General features: G+C 44.0%; 1 protein-coding gene across 6 annotated transcripts in view; it reads right to left on the minus strand.

Annotated features, from left to right (window-relative positions):
* Positions 1-21,508, minus strand: part of CENPT (centromere protein T) — a 1,770,416-nt gene that overhangs the window by 1,579,307 nt on the left and 169,601 nt on the right. The window lies entirely within an intron of this gene.

The following is a 21,508-nucleotide window of genomic DNA, read 5'->3' on the forward strand; positions in this document are numbered from 1 at the left end:
TACTGGCAAAAAGGATCCTGCGCTCTGTTAAAGTGGAGCACTCCATAAAGATGTGGTGTACTGTCTCTTCTTGGTTTCTTTGTTCGCAGAATCTACAAAGGTTTTCTTGGTTGGGTATTTGCTTGGTGATTGCAAGATACTCTCTGGTGTGCAGGACGTTAAGACGGAGTCGCAAGTATGTGTCTCGAGTTGGTTTAGAGGGAAAGTATGGAAGTAATTCGCTCACGGCTCTTGATTCGAGTTCCGGAATAATGTTAATTTTGTTCATCGCTTCTCCTTGAGCTTCTGTTTCGCCTTCGTGGGTCTATTGATCAGAGTCTCAAGCTGGATCTAGTATCGAGTAAGGAGGGCTTGCCAAGCTTCTTTCCATACTCTCAGGGTAGGAGGAATAGGAGTCTTTAGTTTGCGTGAGAATCCTTATTGCTGGCGTGTCGTCATTGTTGATAATCTTGCGGTAGATATCTAGCTGCTTCCAGTTTTGAATGGATTCGAGTGACTGTAGAGCTAGTTCGTATCTTATCCTCTGTGTCGGAAAGGCGGGGCCAATGAGAGGACTTTGCACCAGAATATACCTTCCACCAAAGGCCAGATATTTCTTGAGATGTTAATTATGTTTTCTGGCCCATATAATAGGATTGCAGTTAACCTTTGCCTTTAAAAGGCTATCACTGGTCTCATTGTGTAGGCTCCATATTTTCTATGGATAGTCGGGGCTAGCCTGTCTAGGGTAACTGCTTGATGCTTTAAATGGAGGAACCAGCTCTGTTCCACCTGAGACTGATTAAGCCCTATACCAAGATATTTAATCTCCTTGACTTCCTCGATTTTTTTCCCTTCTAGGTACACCTGGAGAAGTTGTTTTTTTGGTGCAGTGGCCCAATGACATTACTTTCGTTTTACTTGCATTGATCTTCATTTCTTTTGATGTAGGCATTAAGATTGTCCAACTTTTTTGGAGACCAACATTAGTCCTGTCCATGAGCACGATGTCGTTGGCGTATAATATGTACGGGACAGGAATCGTATTCACTCTCGGAGGGTTGGTGAAAGGGAGAGGGCCATTTCCAGTTATGTCAAGAAGGTAGAAATTGAAAAGGATGGCAGCCAGAGGGCATCCTTGTTTCAGTCCGTTGCTAGTTTTTATTACTGAGGATAGGGTACCATCTTTGGTCAGATGGATTTGAACGATGGGATCACTGTAAAGAGCTTTAATGAGGGCCAACCGTTTGCTGGGACATTTCCTTTGTTCAAGTTTTTTCCACAGTGTATTTCTGTTGATACTGTCAAATGCCATTTGCAGATCAACAAATATGGCATGAACATTGGTTTTGGTTACGAATGATTCTTGCTCGAGTAAGTTGAGGATTAGCAGATTTACGTTAGTGCCCACATTGCGCGTGAATCCAGTCTGGCGAGGGTCTTGCTTATTGTTATTTTTAGTCCACTCATTGAATCTTTTGACGAGGATTGTGGCGAATATCTTGCATATCGGCTCCAGCATTGGCAGCGGACGGTAATTTGCAGGATGTTTTGTGTCACCTTTCTTAAAAACAGGGACTATATTGGCCGTTTTCCAGGTTTTTGGTATGAGCTGATTCTTGAAGATTAAGCCGAAGATTTTCAAGCAGAGTTTAGCCCAGACTTCCGGCTGTCTTTTAATGATGCTATTACTAAGGCCGTCAGACCCAGGTGCTCGTCAAGTATTCAGCTTTCTAATGTGAGCAAGAATTTCCTCATAGTCCCATTGGCTATACCAGGAGATGTTCTCAGTGTTGGAGTTACTGTAGATTGAGCGAAAGTGTGTGATCCAATCATTCTCAGTCACATCCATGATCAGTTGATTTTGCAGTGCGTGATTTTGGTTGAGGAGAGCCCGTAGATCCCTGGTATTTCATGTGGTGAAGGCCTGCAGCGTGGATTCTGCATCGTTCTGTGCAATCGTCGCTCTGAGATTTTTAAGCCAATTTCTATATTTTGATTTAATTGTTTTGACAATGTCAAGATGGTCGATGTGATTCATTATTTTTGGCTATTCTTATTGATTTTCTTAACTCTTTCTTTGCAAGGGCTATTTCCTTAGAATAGGTACGGTTGTGATTGATTCTGTTGGCAGAGCACGGTTTAGATTTTTGGAAAAATGGTGCAAGAAGCCATTCGTAATTGATCTTTTCTTTTTCTTCCTTTCCAGATGTTCTGAAGATCTCTTCCAGTTTTTCAATTTTTTTGTCCGATATGCGGAATCTATTGAGTCCCGTTGTAATTTCTATCTGAGGATTTTCCATTTTATCCATGCATCAATAAGGTGCATTCCAAATAGCAAGTAGTTTAGCATGATCGCTGTTCGAATTCATAAGGATCTCAAATTTACCTCAATGCCACGTTGGCCTTGCTGGTTTGTCGCCTGGAGTATTTCCATTAAGGAGTGGGAGGTTGCGTCGCTGCATTGCTGCTATCCAAAGGTTTGCTTTGACGCTTCGTTTGGAGTTCTTAATTTGAGTACCGTCGTCTTGGAACAAATGTAGATTGAAATCACCACAGATGAGAACATAGAGCTGTTTGTATTTCGCATAGGCGTTGTCGACGGAGGTTAGTATCTCGTCTAGAAATTCATCGTTGTTTGGGACAGACGGACTCCAATAGATGTTGAATAAAGCGATCAAGTAGCATTCCTTCATCTTGTTTTTTCCCGGATTGTCCATGTGGTTCTGTTCAAGAATGGTTATTTGAAAGCAGTTGTTAATGGACAGAGTTTCAATAGCATCAAGATGTGCATCTACTTTCCATAGTGTTAGAAGGCCGGAGCTGGGACAGCCTTTGGCATTGGTAATGGCAGGGGTCATATGGGCCAGATCACAGAGGGGTTGCTGAGAAAGCCAAGTCTCTTGGAAACAGATTATGTCATAACTGGGCAAGTCGTTGTTTCCAGGTTGGATTATAGATAAATGCATACCCTCCCAGACGTATATGTACAATCTATCAGCAAAAGTGGCTCACTTTTTAATGCACAAATTGTTAATTAGCAATTATTAATAGTAATGGCACTGAATTTAAATGGAAACGAGAAGTAAATTAGGTCAGATTATAGTATGCCCAATACACACATTCAGGCCTTAAACCCGAATGATCAGTATGGAGTGTAGGGACACATTTCAGTATGCTCGATTCCATAATGCAAAGTAAGCACTGCAAGAATAACAATGGCTCAGTCCAGTTAAGTACAACAAAGCTACATTTCAGTATGGCCCATATGTATCGCAATACCAAATCCAGAAAGCCTAAAGGTAGCATTCCTTGTAAACACAGACATGCCCATTCCAGACAGCACATCAAGGCAAGATTTTAGTAAGCCTACAAAGCATATGCAACACTACTAAAAAGGAGGTAGTAGTGATGGAGGAAGACACTTGAAAACATATGAATGGCAGATTCATGGTAAGGTAAAGAATCTCAAAACCTATTATGTAATTCATGGGATAAAAGGATACCTGTGCTACTCAGTAATATACACTACGGATGAAACTGTAACCAGTACAACATTCTTGAGGAAGAGTGCAAAATGTGTGTACAGAAAATACATATATCCCAAATAGAAAAATGTTCAAATCGTAGAATGTATGGATATAATGGGTACGCTATAATGGATCAGTAACGGTCACATCCAGAGATGGCTCTTGATTTCCCCCAGTGATAATGTGACTGGAATTGCCTGAGGGCCCAGATAAGCAGTTCTGGTGAAAAGGGAAGCGGTTAACTGTGTCAGAGGAGCTTCCAGCTGTCACAAACAGCTTCTGGGGTCTCAGCTCTGTGGGATACCAGGTCACCATGGAGGACCCTCCCGACTCCCATGACACTGCTGTAACACAGCCCTCATGCAAGTATATTTGTTTACCCTTCCTGAGAGAAACCCTGTCCTGTGAGAGTGCGGACACACTCATCACTGGTACTCTTCCTCCCTCCTGGGGACACTAGGGACACTATCATCCTGTCGAGTGAAACCTTGTATCTAACTGTTGAGACCAACATAGCCTTGACCGGCAGCTGGGCTGAAGGAAATAACAGAAGCACATGGGCCACCTGAAGGAAGAAAGAAGCTGCTCCACACACCTTTAGCTGCAACACAGATGCGCAGAATAGGTGCAGAGTGACAGTAGGTACAGGAACATCCACGGACTGGCCCCCAGAGGTGACAAGAGCCGAGACAAACCGGAGTTGGCCAAAGATCAATGAAGTCTACAAGTCTTGGTAAGGCGTTCAGTGCATGAGTTATCTGGTAAGCCTTCCATTGCTCCACGGGGAGCTCCAAGCATTTTTCATTCATAGGCAGACTGCAGCTGCCCAGGTGGTTGCTTGTGATTTTTTCAGAGATGTAACATTCCCACCAAAGGTAACGTTTAGACGTTTCTCTGGTTTCCTTTACCAAACCATAAACGAGGGTGACCCTTCCAAGTGTTATGGGACACCTGAGAGTATCCTCACTCCTATCCCCCTGGATCATCTTCTCAGGTGACCATGGAAAGGCCATCGCTCTTGGATCCTGACCCTGGGGTTGGAGAAGCGAGGGAAGATCACCTGGGTGGAGTGTCCTTGGGGTATAGGAGTGGGATATCCGCAGGCGAGGCATGGTATCCACCTTTCCCTATTGAAGACCAACCTAAGCCTCCCAGGCCTTTATAGGCTACTGGAATACCTCTCCCCATCTTATACCTCTGACAGTACTGGGACGAGGAAGAGGAGCCTAGGAGTGATGAACACTAACACTTCATTGCACCATTCTAGTACTGGGATGAAGAAGATGCCTGTAGAGTGCTTTAAAGGTCAGGCGTGTCCTTTTAATAATGGTCAGGCAAGCCTGATTGCAAACCCGCCCCATGCAACCTGTAAAAGGGTTGCAGGTATATAAAGGGAGACCCAAAGTGCAACAGAGTGCAACATAGAGGGCTGGGTGGCAACAGGGGACCACTGTAGTGAGGAGGCAGCCACGGTTGGACCTGCGAGGAGGCCAGGATGCTGGCCGATGTCCCAGAGACCTGTGAAAGCAAGCAGAAGCTGGCCTATCAAGCCGTTACAGGTGTGGGAACCTCTGCTTTAGAGAAAGAGCAGCTGAAGCTGCGATCGAGTAGGGAAGAAGGAAGGACGCCCTCTGCGTCCTTGCAACAGCAGCAGAGCCACTGGCGTGTGGAGGACCGCCTACATGAGACAAGCGGGGCTCGTGCACTGACATAACTAGCAGAAGAGGAGAAGCAGAGCCCTGGGGAGGATCGCCAAGGACCGGTGAGTGTTGGGGAAAGTCACTCAGTACCAGGGCTCTCGTAGAGGGCTAAGCCTAGACAATCAAGTGCCGTATTGAGTTATTGAATTCCAAAATAAATGAAACCTTGAAACAAAGCTGACTTACACTTATCGAATACCGAACTAAAGGAAACTTTGAAACAAAGCTGAATTACATTTGAAACAGAGTTAAAGGGGTAGTTTGGTCGGAAATGTTATTGGCTTAATGGATCGGCCATGTATTTCAGAGCATACATAGATTGTTTTTAAATAAATTTCCAATGCAACTTACCTGAGTTTTTCTCACTTTAATACATGCGAAAACGACAGCTCGGGTACCACCATTTTGTGCTAGTCTTATCCGTTGATTTATCACCCTAAGTTCAATTGCCCTTGCGGCACGGATTCGGTTCGCCAGCCCCCAACGCTGACATCACTAGCCGCTCATGCCCCATTTCACAACGCCAATGCACGTCTTATGTCAACGTCCTCTGTGCGCAATCTAGTGACGTGTCTCCATGAAAATGGCAAAACGCCTCGTTCCTCGAAGATTGTAAACAAACCCTTTCTGATCACACAACGTTGGAAATTCTCTTTCCTTCGTGTCAGTGTATTTCATTTTGAGCTTCCGGGACGTGTTTCTGCTCTGTTCAGCTCCCTGCCAAGTACGATACACTGAGAACAGGTACTTATACTAAAATCAATTAACCCAGTAGTTGCTTTTCATTTCTTATATTATGTACTTTACCAAACCATATTTAAAAGTGTCCATGGGAATTTTTACAGTTTGAGACTACTCATCTTGACTTTTTACGGTGTGCTTTTGTGACATTGGCTGTTTTTTTACTCGTCTTTCTTTAACATACAAAAACAAAAAGGTACTTATTTGCCCCTCTGTTGATTCTGTGCTTCTTCACTATTCAGGAACTAAGGCAACAATTCAGCCCTACATGTACGAGCCCGAATACTGAGACAAGGAGATCCTTGAAAGAGAAAAAAGTGGAGACTATGAGGAATCAGATGAAAGCAATGCAGATCAATCGCCGGAGCACAAACCCAGTCACATGGAAGATGTTTCCACCTGGTGTACCTGCTTTCATTGTGAGCTTTAAACTCTGGCTGCTGGGTTTACATTGACGAAGATGACACACCACCACTATGCATTACCAAGCTGCAAGACTTCAGGGAAGCCTGCCTTACAAGATCTGTGCTGCGAATGATGAAGGTCCTTTTGCACAAACCTCGAACTACAGTTCGCCCTTGTAATCCAAGTAACGAGTAAGTTCACTCTATATATCTTATTTAGTTGACAATAGAAACGGGTAACATAATATGTTGTTCCCCTAGATAAATATAAGTTCGATGAATCACTGATGCAAGAAGGTTTCTTTAAATTGAATAATTTACTCATTGTGTAATGAAGCCGACGTGTTCCACTGTAGATTTATCGACCGAACAATTACGTTTTTTTTCACTTTGAAGAATTTCCCAAACTTTTAACAATGCTGTACATTTTACAAGGTAGTGCAAATAAAAAAAATAATTATTCGGTTAATTCCAGTAAACTACGTCCATCTCTTACACGGGTGGTACAGACTTGTGGCATATCACGCGTTTACATGGTGGATTCATGGAAGTCTGGGATTGCGCGTCCGAAGTGTAATACCCGTCTGTGTGGTTCGACCCATTCGTGATGAATTCCCCAGTGACAGTCGGACAATACCTTGGATTTATGCAGCTATTACCTCGACCGCAGCAGTATAATTTGTAGTGACAATGACATCCACCTTACCAAAATACATTAAAAAATGAAAATAATTCAAGCTGAACAGTTGTGAGAAATGTTTTGCAAGTCCACTACATGTCCAAACATGCAAGAGTATTTGTGTGCAATAACAAGTGCATTGGCCTATCGCGCTCGCCCCATCCTCATCCATCCGCCCTCCAGTATCAATGGCAGTTCGCACCTGTGGGCGTGCGCTTGCAAGGGGGCTGGGTGGATGAGAAGGCTCAAGGTGCCGAACACTGTGTTCACCTCAAAAGCATCTTCCGCACTTCGACCATTGTCCACATGGCCACTGCAGACCCGGTGTCTCCAGACTCCCCTTTGAAGCCCCCTGCCCTGCAATCAACATATGTATGTGTCCCTTGAACATTGCTCCGGGCCCATCGAGCTCGCCCAATCCTCATCCATCCCCACACCAGCATCAATGGCAGTTCACAGCTATGGGCGTGTGCTCGCAAGGGGGCTGTGTGGATGGGAACACTCAAGGTGCCGAACACCATGTACACCACAAAGGGTTCTTCCGCGCAGGGACCATTGTCCACATGCCACCCCAGACGTGGTGTCTGCAGACTCCCCTTTGAAGACCCCATCCCTGCAATCAACATATCTCTGTGTCCCTTGAACATTGTCCTGGGCTTCTGCGCTCTGCCTCATCCACATCCATCACCCCTCCAGCATCAATGGCAGTTCGCACCTATGGGCGTGCGCTCGCAGGTTGCTGCACTGGCAGGATTCAGGAGGTCAAACATTGTCAGAGGACTGGTGGGTGCAAACGAACATGTCAGAAATTCCCATACATACCCATTTCTGTAAACCTTTACAAACGGGCATCTCTCCACTTCTTACATTGCTCGCTGAATCGGTTCATCTGTTGTTCCAAGTAACGGTTAGTCCACTTTTAGTGTAGTTTTACATATTGTTAACGATCTCCACTACACTTTCTATTGCTCTACACTGCAATGTGTACCATATTCTCACTTTATTTTATTTAAAAAGTCAACTCCATTATCAACCGGCATAAGCATTTTTATTTCTGTAATTAGCACATAACTTTACAGAGTATTGTTTTTAAATGATATTTTTAGTAGTGCATGTTTTCAATGTACCTTTGTTGCCATTTTCTATAAATTTAATTTATTGGTATTATCAGAGAGATGAGATGAACACATTACTTACCCCTGGTAACGTTCTTTCGATTGGATGTTCCTCCCACCCTGTTCCTCATTTTATGATAAATATCTCTCCAGCTTCAGCTGCTTTGGAATTTTTTTTTGTGACAGGGGGCACTGTGTGCCGTCTCATTGTGTCTATGTCCCTCAAGGTCCTCCGTTCCTTTGTCAACGCCATCATCAGTAGCACACGCAGCACCTGTTGGCTTCAGTTCTGTTTTTAACCCTCCTGAAGAGGAATTACCAGGCGTACCATAGACCGTAGGTTCAAAGAAAGTTTAAAGTGTAAGAACACGTAAACTGTATGGCGGGGTAGGCTGGGAGGGGCGATGAGGTATACGTGGGAGGAACATCAATCGAAAGAACGTTACCAGGATAAGTAACTTGTTCTTTGAATGGATTGTGCCCTCCCACGTATTCCTCATCTTATGATAGACTCCCAAAGCAGTCATAATTTAGTGGTGGGAGCACGGCTTAAATTTTGTTCTAATCATGGACCGAATGAAGGAACGCTTTTGCAAATTGTCCTCCCTGACTGGAAGATGAATCCAGGCAGTAATGTCTAACAAAAGTGTGAACAGACGACCAAGCGGCCGCTGAACAAATGTCTTTGATTGGGACACCTCTTTGAAGAGCAGCAGAGGTTGCCATGCCACTTGTGGAATGTGCTCTTAGGCCTTCCGGCATGTCCTTGCCCGCTACTCTGTAGCATTCCCCAATAGCCAGAATGATCCATCTGGATATGGTTTGTTTAGTAACAGCTAGACCTATTTTGGGGCCAGTATAGCCAATGAATAATTGGTCCTTTTGGCTAAATGTAGCCATTCTGGATAGGTAAAAACTGAGAGCCCTTTTTGGGTCCAGTCTATGTAATCTTTCCTCCTCCTCCTTTCCCGGATGTGGAGGTAGATAGAAAGTTGGTAAAGTTATTTTTTTGCGCGAGAAGAAAATAAACTTGTCTTTATGGAAAACTGTATGAGGAGGTTTACAGGAAAGAGCCTGCAACTTGCTTACCCTGCGGGCTGACGTTATTGCAATAGGCAAAACAGTTTTAATATCAAAAGTCTTAATGGGCATGACTGTAAAGGTTCAAAAGGAATGTATGTTAAAAATCTAAACACCAGATTGAGATCCCATACAGGGGACGTTGAAAGGAACTGGTGGAAATACATTAGTAAGGCCTTTTAGGAATTAAACATGCAACAAAAATGAAAGCACCATAGGTGTGTCACATAGAAAAGGATCCAATTTCTTATCCCTGCACCAGCTGCTGACCTTGTTCCAACGACAGTGGTACAAAGATTTTGTTGCTAGCCTTCTGGCCGAGAGCAAAATCTCCATTACCTCATCTGGGAGGTCCCAATCCTTGTATCTCAGCCTTTCAAAAACCATGCGTGAAGGCGGAGTGTCTTGATCTCTGGATGGAGAACATGTCCTTCCTCTTGTGAGAGAAGATCCTCTCTTTGTGGAAGACACACTGGAGGGCAGATGGACCTTTCCAGAAGGTCCAGGTATCGCATCACATCCTCCTGGCCCAATCCGGGGCAATTAGGTTCATGGATTCACCGAACTCTCTCAACTGCCTGATCATGTGAGGAATGATAGGGACGAGAGGAAACGCATACAGGAGTGGATAACCGCAGTCCACTACAAATGCATCCCCTAGAGATCCTCTTGGAGGAAATTCCCTGGAGCAAAACAGATCGCACTTCTGGTTGACACTGGGTGCAAACAGAAACACTTTAGGGGTTCCCCAAAGAGTGAAGATCTCTTGAAGGACTCCCTGAGCAAGTGCCTAATCATGGGAGACTGTGCTCTGCCTGCTCAGAGCGTCCACCGCCGTGTTCTCCTCTCCGGCTAGTTGAACTGCTGAGAGGGAGATTCCTCCTTGAATTGCCCAGAACCAGAGCTGCATTGCCTCTGCACAGTGGTAGTGACCCTACACCTCCTCTCTTGTTGAGGTAGTACATGGCCACTGTGTTGTCCGTCATTATCAGGACATTCTTTCCCCGTACAGAGGGCAGAAAGGCCTTCAGCACTAGTCTGATTGCCCTCAGCTCCAAAAGGTTGATGTAACGCTCACCTGATTCCCGCAGGTCTTGACTGGGTGAATGCCGTATCTTCAAAGGTGATGTGTAACACACGGTTGGCTCTTTGGGCTGGACCTCTGTGCACTGTATGTCTGACTCGAAGAGTAAGATGTCTGCAGATAGAAAATATGGGATTAATGAACTGGGGTTATTGGGTGCCTCTCTCCTCTTCCCTTTCTCTTCTCCTGTAGAACCCCAAAGGTTAACGCCCTCACCTTAGGTAAGTGAACGCCGAGCTCTCCATCTGCCTCGGGGCAGGGTGCCGTAACCAGTTTCTTCACTGGGTGCAGGCCTCTTGACCTCAGAGGACTGCTGTCCGTCGTTAACTGCACGAACGGTAAGTTCTGGGCACTTCAAATGTCTTAAAAGTCTTTTGTAATGATATCTCTTGTTTTGCAGGGTTCCGGCGATGGCGGATGGCGGGCTGATGAGAGTTGAGGATCGAACCCGCGTGAGGAATAGAAGCGCCTGGAAGCACGTAAGTAAGCGCTTGTAGCCTGCTTCACGATGCGCACTAACTGTCCCTTTTATCTTGCAGGTACAAGTTCGGAGCTTTAGAGAAGCTGAAGGGTGCTGGAATACCCACTGGATTCGGCGTGGGAAGGATTAATGGCACGTGAGTAATAAAGTTGCCCAATGTCTTTAAACGCACCTTCTTTTGTCTTTCAGATGCAGGATGCAGCGCCGAAGGCCTCCGGAGCGTGCGAAGAGCTGGTAAGCTTTTGTCTTTCAGATGCCGGAATGCAGTGCGAAGACCTCCGGAGCATGCGAAGAGTAGGTAAGCCTTTGTCTTTCAGATGCCGGAATGCAGCGCGAGGCGTTGGTGACAGCCGATGGACCAGGTAAGAGATGCGCTGCCACTGAAGACCGTAGTGCTAACCTGTTCTTTCTTTGTCTTTACAGGTTCTGCTGAAGACTGGACTCCAGGATGGTAAGCCTTTGTTCCCTTAGGCCCAGGATCAGAAGCAGAAGACACGATGAGCGTTCTGCTGCAGAGAATGCAGAATAACACAAAGCAAGATTCATCCATCGGGTGTGGTTTAAATAGCCTCCTGTAGTGCTTAGGTGTCTCCTTCCACAGCCACGCCTAGGTAAGAAAAGAGTTCCTGCTTTCCAGAAGAGTTCCAGTGTTCTGAACCTAGGGAGTGGCTCCTGCCCCACCCAACAGGAAAAGTAGTCCCAAACAGAAGAGGATCAGGGGTTCAACTGGCAGGTAAGTAAGCAGCATGGTCTGCTGCAGGTAAGTCCACCCAAGCATTATGAGCCCGGCGCTTCCAGCGCTGGGACTGGGCATCTTTATGAGCCTGGTGCCACTGGCGCCAGGACAGGGTCCAAAAGGTCCCAATTGGGACTGGCTGGCACTCGGAACCGGGGTTATGGGTCTGCTTCCAAGGGAGTCGGGCAAGTCCTGATCTTTTGGAAGCAGAGATCATGACAGTTGATGTGTAGTTTGGAATCGGATGGAGACCAACGACCGCGGACTCTCAGATCGTTGGGGTGGGCTCCCCAACCCGTGAGTGAGGAACAAATTCTCCCTTGCGAATGTAGTGCTTGCAAGCCCACCACAGAAGGTCCTGACTCTGCTCTGAGCTTTCAGGTGGCATGACATTCTGCCTGAAGACTGGGACCATTGAGACCTGAGAGCCCATTGGAAGGCTCTCATTCTCAGGCGAGCCTCTGGCATCAGCAAAATGCAGGATGCCATGAGACCGAGCAACCTCAAATAATCGAAGGCTTGAAGATGCTGGGCACTCTGGAATTTGGTAACCATCTGCAGAATGTGTTCAGCTCTTACCTCGGGTGGCGAGGCTTTCCCCAGGGAAGCATCCAGGACTTTTCCAAAAAATTTGAGTCTTTGAGATGGTATGAAGCGGGACTTCTTGTAATTGAGGGAGAAGCCCAGTCTGTGGCGCGAGTGGCAGGTTACGCTGAGATGTTCCCAGGCTGGTTCGGGTGAGCAAGCCCTGATCAGTCAATCGTCTAGGTTGGGGTAGATGTGAATCCCCCCCTCTGCTAAGACTCGCTGCCACCACCGCCATCAGCTGGAAACCCTTGGGGCGGAGGTGAGCCTGAATGGCAGAACTCGAAACTGATAATGAGAATCACCAACCTCGAACCTCGGGTACTTTCTGTGCTTGGGATGGATAGACACATGAAAGTAAGCATCCTGGAGGTCCAATGATAACATCCAGTCTTGGAGCCTGAAGGATTTGGGAAAGTGTAACCATCTTGAACGTGTCCTTCCTGAGGAACTTGTTCAAGTTTCTTAAGTCCAGTATGGGTCTCAATCCTTTGTCCTTTTTGGGAATCGGTACCAACCCTTGTTCCTTTCTGCTACAGGTGCATGTTCTATTGCACCTTTCTCTAGCAGGGTAAAGATTTCCTGCACAAGGAGCAGATTCAGAATTTTTAAATTGTTGTTCCCCGGTGGATGATCCAGAGGAAGTTCTTGTTAAGGAAGGCGGTCACTTTGGGTTACAGTTTTTGCAGTGCCCAAGCATCTGAAGTAAAGCATCGTCATTCGCTCAGAGTAAGTCTGCCTCTCACCAGGGTCTTGTGAGTCAAGGCCTCAGAGTGATTTTGTAGCGGCTGAAGTGGCGGCTAATGGTATAACTGACGGTACTTCCGTTGGCTTAGCACCTCTCCCTCGTCCACCACGAGGGAATCTTCTCAGACCTCTTTGACCGGCTTGTCCTCTTCCTCTTTCAATTGAGGAGTAGAATCGAGGGGACATACCCCTCCAGGAACATGAGCCATAGTAGGGGTATTAAGGCTGTCTAATGGCAGAGCTAAGGGATTTAGCCTCCACCTTTGAGGTCTGCAGCTTTTCCAGCCTTGAGCCAACAAAAGACATGTTGAATAGTCTTGCTTGCACATCTGGTGCTAACCCGGACTTCCGGTCTATCCAGACCAGACTGGAGATTGCCTCCTTACCATCCTTGATGACTGCCAGGACGCCGTCTCTTTCCTCTATGCAGTACCACAGGGTAGACGTAAACTTTGACAAGGTACAATTTACATTAGTTGATTTTAATGCCATACTGCCAGCAGTAAATACCTTTCTCGCCCAGGCATCCACTCTCTTATCATCCCTATAAGGAGCAATGGATGGGTATGCTGACTGCTTGGTAGATGTAGCAGCCTGAACCACCAAACCTTTTGGTGTTGGATGTCAGATACTCGCTGCTGGATGATCGGAATTTTTTGGCAACATTTTTATTCACTGCAGCTGCAGTTTCTGGTATCTCCCAGTTTTCGGAGACCCTTTTTTGTAATGTAGTGTGAAACAGCAAAATTGGATCTTTCTCGGGACCCTGGTCCAAGATGTTTGTCAGGTCATCTTCAAAAGAAGGGAGTAGGCCTGCTCCAGCCTAAAAACTCTATAAGCTTACTCATTAGTTTCCTATATGAGGAGTCAGCATGTTCAGTTTGATCTGGTTTGCCAAACTCTAACTCGGGAGAGGTAACTAACCCACTGGCTGACTGAAGGTTGTTATATAAATCCTTTAATCTGGACTCATCAGAGATTAGTTCTTCTGGCACATTATGGGTGCCGAATTGTAACCCAATGGTGTTATGTTATCATCAGAAGGTTGTTCTTCATAGATGGCGGATAAAGACTTTAAAAAGTCTTTTTTAGGCAAAGGTTTGAAAACCTTTTCCTGGACTACCTCTGGCTTCAACAATTTCGAAGTAATTGTCGATAATGGCTTCGAAGTCGGGATCGCCTTAGTCGGCGTTGACTTCGATACTGGTGTTGACGGCTATGACGGTGTCAGCGAAGGCTTCGACGTTGTCGACTTATGTTTCTTCAACGGAACCCTCGATCGGTTGGGCTCCTGACTCATCGAAGCACAACAGGCTTAAGGCTGGTTTCAAATGTTTTGTCTTCGACTTCCCTTTGTCATCTTTTTGCAGATCGACATGGGCATGGGCTTTCTGCTTGTCCTTCGAGGGGGTTGAGGCCGCATTCTCGAAGATTTTGAGCATCTCATTACGAAACACATCCCACTTTGCTGGGGAGTCCGATCTAGTTAGACACTTGATTACCTCAGCAGAGGAATCACTGGAGGTCGAAGGTGACCTATGATGCTGTTTCTTGGCCTTCTACGAAGAATCGACTTCTCGATCTAGACCGTTTGAATTTATTACATCGAGAAGAATCCCTTGACTCATCAGTCTTTCTCTTAGGAGACTTCGAAGGTAACCTCCCCACTGCCAATTTACCTCCCTGAGAGCCTTTTCGGTCATTACCTGACAGGAGCCGCAGTAGGAGTACGGTGACCGGTACCAAGACACCACAGACATATGCAGTGGGAGTCGGTGATCGACATCTTCGATCCACAGTCTTGGCACTTCCTGAAGACCATCTTAGGTGTCGATGGAGCCGATTAAGACTTTTGAAATGAAAATAACTATTGAATTCACAGAAGAACCAAAGCGCTCTGTAATTCTCTCAAAGCGTTAGCTCAGAAAAACTGAACGGAAGCCAACGGGCGCTGCGTGCACTACTTATACTGAGGATGAGGTTGACAGTCGAACGGATGCCCTCCAGCAACATCAACTCGACGGCAGACAGCACCCCCTGTCAAAAAGAATTTCAGAAGCAGCTGGAGAGATATTTATCATAAGATGAGGAATACATGGGAGGACACAATCCACTCTAAGTTTGGTTTACTAAATGATACTTTTTTAATAGGAATAATGTTTCATATTTCTTTAACAGATCATAAGGACAATCGAACAATGCCTTCTTATATCATTTTCGCAGTAATACCAGCCATGCTAAAAGTGATAGTTAAGTCCTTCATGTTTTTCCAATGGATCTAAATTTAATAAGAACATGGCTCTCCAACTGCGGATTTCCAGTGTTCGAAATTGAAGGTAGAGCCAAGGATGTCTTGGATGACGTGAGGGGCAATCGATTGCGCGTCTGCACTTTCAGAAGATATGTACGAGCAATCACAGTACACCAAAAAGCATCTCCCCCAAAGTAGTGCTTCGAAAACTACTGCCCAATGCAGTTCCAACTGAATTTCAGCACAGGCTGACCCAGGTGAGTAGTGGACACTACATTTTTAAATGTATTTTACCATTTTCTAGGTTTGCATGTATAATAAGTCTTTGAAGTGAACACTCATATGGAAATAGTCCGTGGGCAAGTACCATAAATAATGTTTTTCAGTTTTTGGGGAATAATTCCATTGATAGTTCACTGCATGTCTTTCCTTCTTGACACAGTACTCTTTGGTTTATACATTTGTAACTTTAGATTACTTCATGAGATACTGAAATAGCTCTAAGCAATGGGAGCCTTAGCAAAAACACACTCCCATTGCGTCTTTTTAAAATGATGTCATCTTTTTGGGTAAATTACTATGTCTGTCTTTACGAAGACCGCACACATGGAAGTACAGACAGTTAGCATGGAGGAAACCACAGACACGTCCAACAACCTAATGGTGAGACTTGTACACAAACTTTTTTTGTTTTTGATGTGGTATAAATTATAATACCAATATACATTTTCTAACGAACAATGTTCTGACTGTTTGCATCAATTAAAGGACCACGATGCTACATCAACCACTATTCCGGAGTCCACAGCAACCTCACTCACCTTTCAAGTTGTGGAGTGGAGTGCATTGGTCTATTAGCATTAATATATGGGGAGGGGGTTTGTGTTGTCTATGTGGTTGTTTTGTGTGGTCTTACTTGTTTGTTGTCATTTGTTTGATACATCTGGCTTTGTTTTAGGTTAGTCCTAAGTTTCATATGTTGGAATACAGAGTTATGGTTTGGAATTGTGTTTTATTTTATTTTCCACTGTTATGTATTTTTCAATTCAATGACCTAGGATGTTAATTCTGTTTATTGTAACTTGTTGAAAATGAGAAATAAAGAGTTTAAAAAAAAAAAAGAATAATCCTTCACATGCAACTACACAAAATATGTATTTGTTCAAGTTCCACCTAAAACGTATTGATTATTGTTATGCATAATGTTAACTTTTAGGCTTCTTTGTCAGTAACAACCTTTTTAATGTAATTATTTTGGATTTTGCTTTTACATCTTTCTTATTTCAATGTCCATTACATGGGCAGAGCCTCGAACTTCGACAAAGTACTATTCTTCTACTGCAACCGGTCCGGAGCATGATATAATAGAAGTGAAAATGTATTGATTTATACTAATGGTTATAGATTAACAATATGTTTTTTACATTTAAGTTGCCATTTCTTTGGCTGATTTCTAATACTGTCAGCAAATTCAAAAGCATGACAACAACCTTGGTGTATTTATCACAGAAACACATGCAACAATGAAAGTAAACCTTAAGAAAAATGCACTTTGTCACTGACTAACACAGACCATTTCACCATATTAACTGTGTTTGTTTTAGTTCCGAAACATTAGCTGCTTAGTGAAAAATGGAATAGGTGAAACAAAATAACATTACAAGGCACAATTTAATCCATATGTTTTCCTGGGTGAACTCGAACCAACTACCTGTGACATCTCTGAAGGTTATCAGGTACATTTTTCATGTATGTATTTTAAAAATGTTAAACACATTGTTGTACCCTAGGTTATTATTAATAAAATAATGTTAATCGGAGGATGAAACTTGATTTTTTAGATAGTTTAACTCATATTGCAACGTCAACAATCATTAAAACCACTTTCTCAAGATGTAGTTTGTGAGATCGAAAGCTTTTAACATTACATTATTTGAAAATGTATTCAATGTTCTTTGAATTTATTATGTACAAGGACTGTGCTACTGAAGTGGGCGAAAGACACACAAGGACCAGAGATATACATAACATATTGCAAAATATAATTTATCGACATTTTTATAGCAATGTAATATTTAATATATTTTAGTTGCTTCCGTAATGACACATTGTTATATTTTGATATACAGATATATGATTCTTTAGGTGGAAGATCAAATTTCAAGGTGAATAACATTTAAAAATGTTTTTCAGCATGGTCTGGTGGTCGCCAAATCCAATTTGACAATTTCAAGGAAAACCGCAAAACAAAGGTACTTAACAAAAGGTTTTTAAACAAAAATAATTTGTTTAGGACTTACTGCATTGATATTCCATTTTCAAGTTGTAATTGATCTATTCTGTATGTGTGCTATAAATTAAGCATGTTTATTTTCTCTTACATTAGAGGCTTAGGACGAAGAGGAGCATAAAGACTCAGACAACTAGACTAACCAATGATGTTGGTTGCCAAACAGACGTGACTTGGGAGCAGCTACATGTTGAGGCGGAGCATGGTTCAAGCAAGATTCAGTGTCGTGATGCAGATGCCCAGTGGCTGGTATTTGAATTAAATGTCAGCAGTGACCCATGGAAAGTATGCCTGAATCATTGTTACACCACACAACGTCAAACGGAAGAGACGGACAACACAGCAGATGTTTGTGAATTGCTTGCAGAACCGCCCACACAATCAACACCCTATAAACAAATTATTAATAGAAAGCCGACAATTGTACCCATTTCCCCAATTCATTTGGGCATATCGGAATTATCACACACAGAAATAACTGAAGCATGTAGCCACTAATTGACGATTGTGCTCGTGATTTGGACTGCACTCTTCCTAGTGTTGAGGACTTAACCACCTCAATGGAATCACAATCCACTGTACCTCTAGAAAATTGGCTATTAAAGGAACCAAAATACATAGTATTCTACTGCTTCCTGATCGTGATCATGAAAATGGTCAAATGCGATCATAAATTGCGTCAGAGTATTTGTGGGAAGCCATTGGTAGAGTTTACACGTTTAGTTCAAGGCAACAATGTGCCGATCAAGGGTAGCTGTGTACACCACCATAACTCATTTTCATGGTTTGCTCAACCTATACTTGGAAAAATGCCTGCTGTAAATTTACTTTGTTCATCTGCATTGTTTTTTTGCGGATCAACATTCAGTTAACTTTCATGTTTTTCTAACTTTGTAGGACTCCAGTTCCTTTCAAACACCCAATACTGCACATATCAGAAGGATTTCTTGTTCCCCACTATTAGCCAGGCACGGACACTCGAACAGTTGTCAATCGGCAATGCTCTCGCTGGTGATGGACAGTGCGACAGTTCTGGCTTTTCTGCCAAATACTGCACTTACCATTTCCAAAACATGCAAACCCAAAAAATTGCGAGTTTGGTGGTTGTACAAGTTACTGAATGTACATCTTCTGTTGCCATGGAAAAATATGGTTTTATCAAATCCATTCAACTTCTGCAATCGAAAGGACTGCACATAGACCAGATAGCACCTGACAGGAGTGTTTCAATTGCCAAGGCCATGCAAGAGCAGTTCCCAGGCATAAAGAATCAATATGATGTATGGCATGTCACAAAATCCATTTCCAAACAATTACAGCTGCTGGAGAAAAAAAAAAGGCCACAGAAAACATTTTAAATTGGGTTCACAGACTGTAAGCAAGCATTTTTGGCAGACCTCAAAAACTGTCAAGGATCTCTCGATATTCTACTTGAAAAATGGCATTCAGTGATGCACCATTGTTCTAACGTACACTCTTGGCAAGAAAACTAATTTCCATGAATGTGTACATGGACCATGGAGCAAGGAGGAGAAGCGTAAGAAAAGGTGGTACACCTGTGTACAGCATTTAAATAACGGTCAAAGGAATATATATTGCCAATGTGCATTATGAACATGCGCCTGTGGCCTTTGAACATTTACATCTTACTGTGGAAGCCCACGTGTGGATGACAACCAAGCGCGCCTGCATCAATGCAGAAATCAATATGATTGCGGGAATAGATCTACACGGAAGCTAGTAAGCCTCTACTGACATCTGCCTCCTTCTTGAAAACTCGCTCTCAACTAGACGTGGTTCAATGCTGGCTTTGTCACTGCTTTTGACTTTCTCCTCAATGATGTCTACAAGATCCTCTCCAAGCCTCGGAATAACCGATCTGGCGGTGGAGTAGCCCTCTACCTCTCTCATACCCACCCAGCGCTATTCCTCCTTTGAAAGTCTTGTCTGACTCTCTCTCATTTGCCACTGTGGGCATACCCTCTGGCCCAGTGTCTTGTCTTCCTTTCTGAATGGGATGACTTCATACACTCTCCTGTGACTTCTGCCTCCAAACTACTACTCCTGGTTGACTTCAACATACACCTGGAATACAATGTTCATGCCTGTACACTCTTCCATGATGCCTGTACCTCTCTCTCCTCACTATTATCCCTTCAGGCCACAGCCACTCTGACAAACAAACTCTGATGCCTTTGTGGTTGCTTCAAGGATCAAATTCAAGACCCTTTGAATCATCCACAATGCTGTCTGGGGCGGGGGAACACACTACCTGCAGCTCTCTTGCAAACTACACCCCTTCATGATACCTTCGATCCTCTCACTCCAACTCTCTGCTGGGCAAACGCTTCTCCAAGCAGAGGGCTGGGGGCAGATCCGTATTGATGTATAGGGAAATCCATGCCTGTGTACACCACGCCTCAGGTCATCATTGAAGAAAAAAAAGTAAATGTAGCGGGAACAGGTGCGTTGATACCGTTAAAATGGAAGTAAATATACATGGTTTACTTGAAATATTAAGTTGTTTTTCAGTACACTGATCGACACTAATATTGTACATTTTTGTGGCATATGTTACCAAAAACAAAACTGACTCGGGCACGCTCTGAATGCTAGATGAAGGGTCCCATTGTTATGTATCCTTGAATCCACTGCACTATGAATTTGAAGGACCAAACGTGTTGGAAATCCACAAAGAAATGATAATATTCACTATATTCAAAGGTTACGCCAGAAAGTAAAGTTTCTATTTCAGAAAATTGTCTTTCGAAGCAGTTGGTCCTCCATCACATCGGAAGAATGGAATCTCAAAGCATAATGTAAGCAACTTTTTTAAATATTATTTATCGAAGTGTGGACGGAAAGCGTGCTGTGTGCTGTATGATAAACCTTGTAACGGATGAATGTTCAATTTGAGGATTTGAGGCCAGGAATAGACACTGTGCATGTTAATTGTAAGTTAATACTAAAAAAAAAAAAACATTGCCACTCCTTACCTCTAAATACAAATAGTGTAGGGAATAATGTTATGAAAAAGAAAGAAGTGTTCAAAAAGTATATGTCAGGCTGTTCTCGCCTTTGGCCTCCCTTCCCAAAGTTTTCAGCATGGCACAAGGCGGGTCACTCGAGCGTAGCACACTAGCTTCTTCGGCATGTGGACACAGTTCTATTACCAGCATGAGGGCCTTCTTATCAAAGTCTCTTGATTCAGAGGGCCTGATGCACCAAAACAAATGAAAAGTTATTTTCCTCTCACGAGTACTCAATTCCAGTGATTCACTCTTCACCCTGGATCCCCCTCAGCCGGGCTCAGATCCCTTTTTGCAACAATCATTACTTTGGATCCCCCTCATCCGGGCTCAGATCCCCTCTCATGTTCAGAGAATATTCTTTCTCGGGTGACTCACGGTTCACCCCGGATGCCCCTCAGCCGGGCTCAGATCCTTCCTCTTACACAATTAGTCTCCCTCAGCCGGGTTCAGACGAATTTCAGTCCATATTAACTGTCGAAGATTTTCGAATGTGCACGGAGTTAAGCTCGACCCATTGCAGGACCACTTCGATTTCACAATTCCTTTTCACATTTGCCACCTCTCAATTGGATACCTAATAGAGACCTTCGAATGAGCACCCACGTGGCGCGGGACCACTCTGTTTACGGTATCTATCTTGGCTTCAAAGGTTCAGTCACTCGTCTGCAGTTCAATTATATTTGGGTCGCTCGTCACATATGCTTCACACACTGTTCTCTTCAGATTTCTTCATACAATGTTGCCGCTTGCAACCTTGGCTCTAACACATCAGTCTCCCTGACTCACCGGCTGTGCTGACTTTCCTGGCGCTGCTTTGTTGTAGGAGCCAAGGACAGTACCACAGCGGCAAATGCTCCTCCCCACCTTGGCTATGGACGCAATAGAGCCCCGGTTACCTCCGACACACCACGCAAGTTTCTTCAGCTTTAATTCCAGGTCTTATGTTTCTTATTCACGAAGGCTCATGAAAGTAACGGTCTTTCTCTGAAAAGGTCAAGGGCACTTCCCTCCTTACAACCCTTGCTGGTCTTGCGGTCTTTCTCCTCGTATTAAACTGCCATCTTGGAACTGCTG

This window comes from Ambystoma mexicanum, chromosome 1p (genome assembly GCF_040938575.1).
Source record: "Ambystoma mexicanum isolate Mex_15411 chromosome 1p, UKY_AmexF1_1, whole genome shotgun sequence".
NCBI classification, from domain to species: domain Eukaryota; kingdom Metazoa; phylum Chordata; class Amphibia; order Caudata; family Ambystomatidae; genus Ambystoma; species Ambystoma mexicanum.